A 9,756-nucleotide genomic window follows, 5' to 3' on the forward strand; every position below is an offset into this window, starting at 1 on the left:
ATCTTGAGACGTATGTATTAAATATTATTGTTAAATGGTTAGCGGAGAGTTGCAGCTCTGTCTTCAAAGATAGGAACTGACGCCACTTTATCCTTTGATCAATCAGTATAAACTGTTGAAAATTCAGATTTGTTGGATTTTATTTCAGCATAATGTTGTAGGTTCCAAAGAGAATTTGTTTCAACATAATTGTATTTACGGATACAATAAAAATATCAAATTTGATTTTGGAAGTTTCCATAAAAGGGCAACATATTTCAAAACAAAGGTATTTAAATGTGGTTCTGGACGAAATCAAATTGAGGAAGTTTGTTATCATGTTTTTTTCAAAAATAAATAAATAGGAATGAAAACACAGTTGTAATCAATGCTGTCTGACAGCATATTAAACAACAAGCTATAAACGTCTATGATAGAGCAAGACTCGAAAGCTTCTACATGTACACTCTCAACTGGCGAGGTTTCAAGGGCACCAAGACACAGACGAATAACTTAGTTACATGTATGTGCAGTATCAGGAAATTGTATCACATGCGGAACCATCCACTATGAAGTCAAAATTTAGTTTAGACCGAATGATTGACCTTTATTAATTTAATAAAATGTTGCATCATATTAGTTGACACGTTCAACATGTTCAAACACTAATATATTTTCGACAAATATGTCTACGTGTAATTGTTCTGAAACGAAACACGATAATTCGGATGTATGCGTTTGACGAGTTTAAATACAATTTGAATTAAAAAAAACAGATGGGGTATAGCAATTCGTATTATGTCATACCGCATAAAACATGTTTTTTTTTTCACTTAAAGTATATAAATAAGTGTCGATGAAAAGGCTTTTTAAAGCTCTTGGTATAATATTGATGTCTCGGGTTGATACTTCATTGTACTTATTTGATATTGAAAAGTCACATGATATTCTCTTTTTTCTAATGACCTATTAACAAATAGCCAAGGTCGCAATATCGTTTCCTAGTGCTAGATACACAATTTTGACACGATGGAATATATACACATGGAAAAAAGTATTGCAACACCTTGCTTTTTTAAACCTGGGGAAATCAGCCTCCTTTGTCGGATAGTTTATGATAAAATATTTTTATAATAATATTGAAACTTTGTTCATGATAACATTGGCATAAAAACGAAATGAATATTTTAACTAACCACAACTTTGATAACGAAACGAAGTAATTTTTGTACACAAAAATGCGTTTTACAACTGTTATTGTATTCGAACAGTTGAGTGACAAATCAAGAAACAGGTGCTTATTTACGACTTTAATGGACCGGCATAACTGCTGGATAAAATTGCAATGCCAACACCATAAGCTTACTTTTTTGCCCGGTCGTAGACATTTTCTGTGGTGCATTTTTTGTTTATAAAACGGAAAGAAAAAGGACATTTGAATTTTTTTTTCTAATTTTAACATTGGAAAAACAAATTGTTACTTTTTTTAGTCTTTTGACCTTTGCTTTTGCATTTTATATAGAGTTTAAAGTGTTTAATTTAAATTGTAAAACTATAATTCATTAAACATTTCCTTAATTTTGTCCATTTTCATTCAGTCTCACTAAAGCAAACTTTATATTATGTTAACGAAGTGGTTACAACATTTGTAAATTTAAATACATATATAATTTCATGATTTTCGAATTAAAATGATATAAAACTTCATTTTGTAAAGTGTTGAAGTCATTCCAACTCAGTATTTCTAATAAACTAACTTATGAGGAATTTTCACTTTGCATTCATAGTTCAGTGAATATGATATGGACCTCCTCGTTATTCTAATGCTCATGGAAATATTGTAGAAATACTTCTGAACTTCCTGTCCACAAACTGCAAAATGTCCCGGCAATAGCAGAATGCACACTTGCTTAAAACAAAAACCTGGTTATCCCATTTATACTTGGTTTGGCATTACAATTACACTATGCATTGGCTATAAAAATTTGAAAGAAAGTCCAAATTATCATGGTTTTGTATATCCTGCTCTAAAGTACGTAGATATCTGACTAGTTTAGCAAATTTAAAAATAGACAGAATCCATGACATGCCCCATATACCAAATGGCATTGCTCTATTTAAAGACGTTGGTGAGGAGGGAGGAGACAATCGATGGTAAAAATATCATTCACTCTATGGCTAGAGCTGTATTTCAGGGAAACACAATCCATAGAATAGTGTGAACTGCAAATAGCACTTCAAAAAAGAAATGAATATCACAGAGCCTAGTCTTGGTTTTAGTTTATTTTCACTTGTTGGCGGCCATTTTGAAATAATAATCCGCCATTTAAAAAAAAGTTTCAAAGTTTAACAACCCGCCAGGACGTACTAGAAACATTTGATAACGTTTTATATGCTTTTAAAATATTTGATTTGAATATTATTTGCTGTAATTTATATACGGTTTTACAATTTTGACTGATTGACAGCCATCTTGATTTTCAGAGTGGGTCCATAGCTTAAATTGACTACCATATATAGACTTTCAACTTTGCATAGCTTCATGGTTATATCATCACACCCACAATTCCTCTAGAAAAATGCACAAATCAGCTGGACTATTATCTCCTCTTTTAGGGATTATAATTCATAAAGAGATATGCCACATTAAATACCTTTTCTACAACCTAAAACAACCCATGTATCAGACATGGAAATTTAACTGTCGATTGGAAATATATTCAAAAATGACCTAGAAGAATTGTCAATATACGTTTTAAATGTTGGCCAGGTATGACGAAAAAAACCTGGTTTAAAATACACATTCAAGATACTACCATTTACCATAGTATAATTCAACTATTATACATATAACAAAATACGCATTGAGCTGTGATCTCTTCATTGACTCGATTTAAAGACTTGTATTGATATTGATGAAAACGTTCTATTTGTTGAAGTAGATATGTTTTTTTATGCACTCAGAAAACATATCGTGTTCCGTCTTGGTCATTCTTATCAAAAGCATAACGATCGCAAATTCTGGAAAATGATCTCGGATTACAGGTCAAATGATTTAGAATTTTACACAAATGTATATAAGATAATACGAAAACCAAAATTATGAATTTAGAAAACAAATAATTTTTTTTTTAAACCTAATAATCTTTTATACGTGAATAACATTGTATTACACATATAGATATTTGTTCATTTACGGTTTATATGTATCATTGAAACATTTTTTATTTTATAGATTTTTATCCAAGTTTATACAGCTGACTCAACATAATTATGAGGAAGAACAACTACAATGTTACGTTCACAAATCGCAAATTGAATAACCGATACGATGCATTGGTGTCTCAATACCCTGGCAACATGCCGCGTAGAATGAGATCTTAAGATATTGAAAACTTTGAAAAAAAAAATTTATTGATAAGACATAGAATGACAATGTTAACAAAACATTATATACTTACCTGAAACTACTTTATCTAGAATTAAATGAGACTTAGATGATGAAATAAATACTTAATGATGTCCATTATAATTCCATCATACATTTATCATTGAAGTGAAATGTTATTTGAAATAGTTTCCCTTTTAACAAAACGGATTTTCCATTTTGAACTGAAAAGTGACATTTTGTGATTCATGTAGAAAACCCCCAATATTAATGATTGTATTATGTGCCTTTCATTGCCATTCCTGGTTGTTCTTTAAATAAATTTTACACATGATACCTGATATATTTCAATAGAAAACCGACAGACCATGCAAATTGTATTTGAACTAAAGTTTGAAGTTTGGTATTTAACATTGATCTAAATAAGAATTGTAAAAATATATTTTAACAACTTGAAATAAAGTATTGCATTTTATCATCACACATTCATCATTTAAGTGAATTGTTATTTGATATAACTTAAATTTTAACACAACGGATTCCGCATTTGAACTTTATAAAATATATTTTGGGATTCATTCGGACAAACCACAAAATTTATAAATGTATTATGTTTACATTGCGACTGATTTAAAATAACTCGTTGTATTTTAAATGAAAATGTTTAACAGGATACCTGATATTATTCACTAGAAAACTGACAGACCATGCACATGATTTTCGACATAAAGTTTGAAGTCTGGTATTTAACATTGACCTACATTAGAATTGCAAAAATGTATTTAAAACTCGTCCAGATTTTAAAGTTAAAATGTTTTTTTTTTTATGTTTTTAGTAAAATAAACTTTTGAATGAATGCATAAGGAACAATAATGTTCATTATCTATCATCCCAAAAAGAGTAATGTTCTCACATGTTGAAAACCGATCATGTTCTAGTTTCAGATAATACACCTGATGTTGTACAAAAGTGGATAATTGGTTGAAAATAGGTCTTAACGTTGGCGATCTGAATTAAAAGTCGGCTCACGTTATAGAACCTTGGTTTTTGGTCGCAATCTTATACAACGCCAACACAACGTCGGATGACATATGTCGGTCTGTACTGTGACCTACAATTGTTTTCGTTTTACACATTGTGACTTGGATGGAGATTTGTCTACTTGACACCCATACCACATTTTCCTATTTCTGCAAAAAAAAAAAGAATGGACACATACGCTGAACGAATACGATTGGTCTATGACACAATATTACAACTTAGGTGCCTATATAACAAAGTTGTTACAGGTAAAAGGAAAAAAAAAAGATGTATAGGAAGAAAGTCAATAATACCACCCTTACCTGAGACAATATGGCGTTGAATTAAACAACTTACACAGGTAAATCTAAGGCCGTGTTCACATTGACCTAAACTCGGTGTTGTGTAAGTGTAACTAACACGTAAACTAAACAAAAGTTATGTTCCCATTGATAAAAATTAATGTTAACATGTAGTGTAAACCTAGTTTTGTCTACATGCAGTCGATACTCGATATAGGCCTTGTGTAGATTAAGTGTACACAACACTAGGTATTTAAAACATTAGTTTATCCGTGTATATTTAAGGAAGAAACAATTTTTGAATAATATTAATATTTATAACAATTATTGATAAAGTTCTTTACAGAAATATTTGTCCAAACTTGATATATTTATTTATTTTTTTAGAAAAAAACTTAACGTAGTTTTATTAAGCCTTTATCAAGACTCAAACCAGCATCATTGCCGAACACATAATTCATTTGAAAAATAAGGTATTTCCGAATCGACTTGACTTGCACAGAAATATTTGCCACTGGTCTTTACTCAAACAACGATTCACTCATAAATGCATTACTTAAGAAGTGTGGGGTAAATGTATTGTTTGTCTTGTATCTCGGATCCGTTAAATTACACTCAAAACTGAAAGAAAATATTTGCCCATCCCTTTGTCGAATACTTCTTGGAGAAGAAATACCATTTTAAACAAACAAAAGATAGAAATGTAGCGATCCCTTATATCTCAATCCTTTTTCTTCGTCTACAAGCACGCTGCTGCGGCCTACGTTTTCTAATGCTTAATCGAGACATAATTATTATTTTTATACTACTGCAAATCATCAACATGGATTTCATAAAGAAGCAACCATTTAACGTAAAAAAGGTGGTGTATTTTGTTTATCTATTTGAGCCAGACATTACTCCGCGTAAACGTCATATTCCGGTTTTTTTCGATGCTGGTAATCAATTTGTTTTTCAACATTCAATAATATTATATATATAGTGTAGTATCTAAGATCCGTTAAAATACAATTAGAAATAAAAACAACATTACTCCCCCCCTTTGTCAAATACTCCTTGGAGAAAAAAACACATTTGAAACAAACAAAAAAGAAAGAAATGTAGTGATCCTTAACATCGCAATTATTTTTCTTCGTCTGTAAGCACGCTGCTGGTGAATGTACGTTTTTAATGCGTAATCGAGACATATTTAAACTACTGCAAATCATCCAAAATTACAAAAAAAGGAGGGAGCGGGGGTTTCTGAGTCAGAATTTTTTCTTGCGCAAAAGTTTTTAATTAGTTTTTTTTTCGATGGTACCAATAAAATATTTAACACTATAATATATGGGGAAACTTTGGATTCAGAATATATATTCATTTTAATTATCTGAATGACTAGCTTTTTTTAATTTGTAATCAAATTGTGGGAAAACCCCCTCCTTTTAATGTCATATGGTCGTTCCCTAACTGCTGGACAAGTTGTAAGAAAATTTGAATTCGGTTCTACGTAATGAACATTTAAATGACATGTAGTTTACAAGTGAGAATAAATCTTAGGTACAGGTAGCTAAACAAGGTGTATAGATGTGAACAAATTTAATTTGAAACTAGTGCACGTTACATTAGATTAAATGTAAACATGTTTTCTGTACACGGCGTTTGGTGTGAACACGGTCTTAAATGTATTGTTTTGTTGTTTGGAGTACGGAAGTTACCATTTCTTTATAAAACTAATAAAACTATTGTTCAGAGAAAGATAACAGAAGTAAACTTTTAGAGTCATAATAAATACAAAAGGTACTTGCTATTAGCTTGGAAATAATGTACTTAAATATATTATCGAAAGCCTAACATCTTCTATTAACTCATTATTTAGAGTAAATGTTTTTTTTTGCGAATTAGCTTAAATATATAGGTGAATCTATCTCATCCTTATTAAGATACTTATATATATATAGATTAATTGTTTTATATAGATTAGATCGTTGGTTTTCCCGTTTCAATGGTTTTGGGCCCTTTATAGCTTGTTGTTCAGTGTGAACCAATGTTCCGTCTAGAAGGCCATGCTTTGACCTTAAATGGTTTACTTTTATAAGCTGTGAATTGGATGGAGAGTTGTCTCATTGCACTCGTACCACATCTTCCTATTTATACTATTAGATGAGAAGCCCTCATTTTGTGTGTTCCTTTAACAATACATTAATCATCATGCCTCTGTGTCCTATAGATACAATGCATTGTTTTATGTGAACTTTATGCAGGCTGATTTGTTATGTTGAGTATTCGGTTTTCTTGCATAACTTCATTCCACAGAACAACATGTTTGAAAAAACGATAGAGAGTTGCGCGCGAGAAATACTCATTAATAAACTAAATGCTTATGTTCAGATAAAATACAAAATTTTCATACATCACTATGAAATTCCCCGATGAAACCATTTACATCATGTGAATGATATTCGGAAAATACTTCAATCGAATGAATTGCTTAATGCAAATGCTACATTAAATTGTTGTTCGAAACTAATGGCCTCGACTATGTTGAGCAATGGCATCATTAAGAACGTGTTGTGTTAACATTCTTCAATAAAGTACGTATATGCATTCTTCTTATCAAAAAGAAAAATCACAAAAATACTGAACTTAGAGGAAAATCAATTCGGAAAATCCATAATCACATGGCAAAATCAAATAAAAAAACGCATCAAAAACGAATGGACAAGAACTGTCATATTCCTGACTTAATATAGCATTTTCATATGTAGAAAATGATGAATTAAACCTGGTTTTATGGCGCTAATTATCGATCAGCTGTATTGGCCCTCGACCCTACGGGCCTCGAGGCCAATACAGCAAACCTTGAATCTACACCTGTGCCAATACAGAAACAGCCAGTTTATAACACTACTTTGTATTTATTTATTACCAGGCATTTTTATAGCATTATATACAACTACAATTACTATAAGCGCTTTACAATTAAAAACAGAAGTACACAAGTTCATACATACACAAAATTACAAAATCAAAAATATACCAAAATATTTTTAAAAGCATACAAAATCAAATTAACTATAAACAGTTAAGACTCCAGCAACTTGGTTAAAAATGACATAAAAGAAATATTAATTAATAACTAAAAATTTGAAAACTTGTTATCTTAACTAAATATTCATAAAATTGCTGAATTTTGTATAAAAAGTTATTTAAATATTTCAGCTGATATAAAAATAAAAATAATACTGACTGCATTCAGGCTTACAAGTTTGCACTAGACTATTGTTCACATCTTCCCTTTCAGATGATTTTTTTTGTAATTGCATGAAAACACTTATTAAATTTTAGACTCATGTACATGTTAGGCCATTAAAATCAATATTATTAAACGTCAATATAGGATCATCAAAAAAAATACAGTTGAGTCTAAAATTAGTGCTGAAAAAGTTCAGACTTCTCTAAATGATAATTTGAGTAGAAACCAAAAATAAAAAGCAAAATACTAACAAGGTCAGGCTATGAAACATCACTAGGCGCTGTTAATTATGTGTATTGGTACATATACTATATTTTTATGCTTTTACATTTTTCGAATCTCACTGATACACATGGTTTATATGGCTTCTACTAACGAAAACTCCATTTGGAGTTATTGTGTTTAGAGACTACTTATGTCAGTACACCTTTCTTATATTGCTTAAAGACAAGAAAGATTCAACAATGCTGTGTTAAGGAATTCTTGAAGTAGGAACTGCCTTTGTTGTCTTGTGGTGGAAAGCTTGATATATAAAGTTTCTGGTATAAAATTGAGAAAGGAAATGGTGAATATGTCAAAGCGACAACCACCCGACCATAGAGCCGATAACAGCCGAAGGCAACCAATGGGTCTTCAATGTAGCGAGAATTCCCGCACCCGTAGGTGTCCTTCAGCTGGCCCCTAAAAATATGCATAATAGTACAGTGATAATGGACGTCATACTAAACTCCGAATTATACACAAGAAACTAAAATTTAAAATCATACAAGACTAACAAAGGCCAGAGGCTCCTGACTTGGGACAGGCGAAAATTTGCGGCGGGGTTAAACATGTTTATGAGATCTCAACCCTCAACAGTTTATGACAAACTTTGCCACCATTTTCCAATTGCTCGTTAACAGTAGTCCTTTTAAAGTGCTTCTTCTGAGAAGTCAAAGTTTATCAAAGTTTGTTTCTAACGCATGTTAAAATAGCTGAAAAGAAATGCAACAATTTTAATGATTTGTTTTTTTCCCCTTCAGAATAGCAAACCAGCAGCAGTAACAGTGGACATGGACATTTTTATAAGTGAGCTGGACCCTTCTGGACCAAATGGTTGGACCTATCTTGAGGATGAACTATTTATAGTCACCAGACCTGAACTTACGAAAGATATTGGTCCTAATGTATGTAATGTACAGTGATACTGCTACTTTAACTTTAACTGTTGAAAAAAACATAGAAATTTTAGTCAGACTAACAGTTTAAACAAACCAGATCATGAAGGTGCTTTTATTAAGAATCAGTTTCTTGTTGGTGCTTTTTCATCAAAATAAAACAAACATAAAAAGGAAAATGTTTGGGGGAGAAAAATAAACACAAAAAAAACTCATGTTGAAAGCCGTACTTTGATCTATAATGCCATTAATGGTTTACTTTTAAAAATCCTGACTTAGATGGAGATCTCGAGTTGTCTCATTGGCACTCATACCACATCTTCTTATAGTCCAAGCCAACCTTTATTTTCCCATATTTTAACAGTTTCCACAGAGACCCATCAATTTCGGCATTTTGACCTTCACTTTCAAATGGACATCAAGTTACAAGAGAGTTTGTGGTCTCGAGACTCAAAATATGCAAATATTTATATTTTTCACCTCCTTTATAGGAGATCGATGTTTAACATGATTTAGTAACTAACCACTTTTTTTCACCTCCTTTACAGGAGATCGGTATGGAGCATGAAGTTCGGACCACGTTACAATCAGAAGCTCTCTGACATTTAGATAACTTGCATCATTAATGAACGATGTGTTACATTAGGTCATTTGCATAAATCATCACTGTTTTCT

Source organism: Mytilus trossulus, unplaced genomic scaffold, assembly GCF_036588685.1.
Source record: "Mytilus trossulus isolate FHL-02 unplaced genomic scaffold, PNRI_Mtr1.1.1.hap1 h1tg000233l__unscaffolded, whole genome shotgun sequence".
NCBI classification, from domain to species: Eukaryota; Metazoa; Mollusca; class Bivalvia; order Mytilida; family Mytilidae; genus Mytilus; species Mytilus trossulus.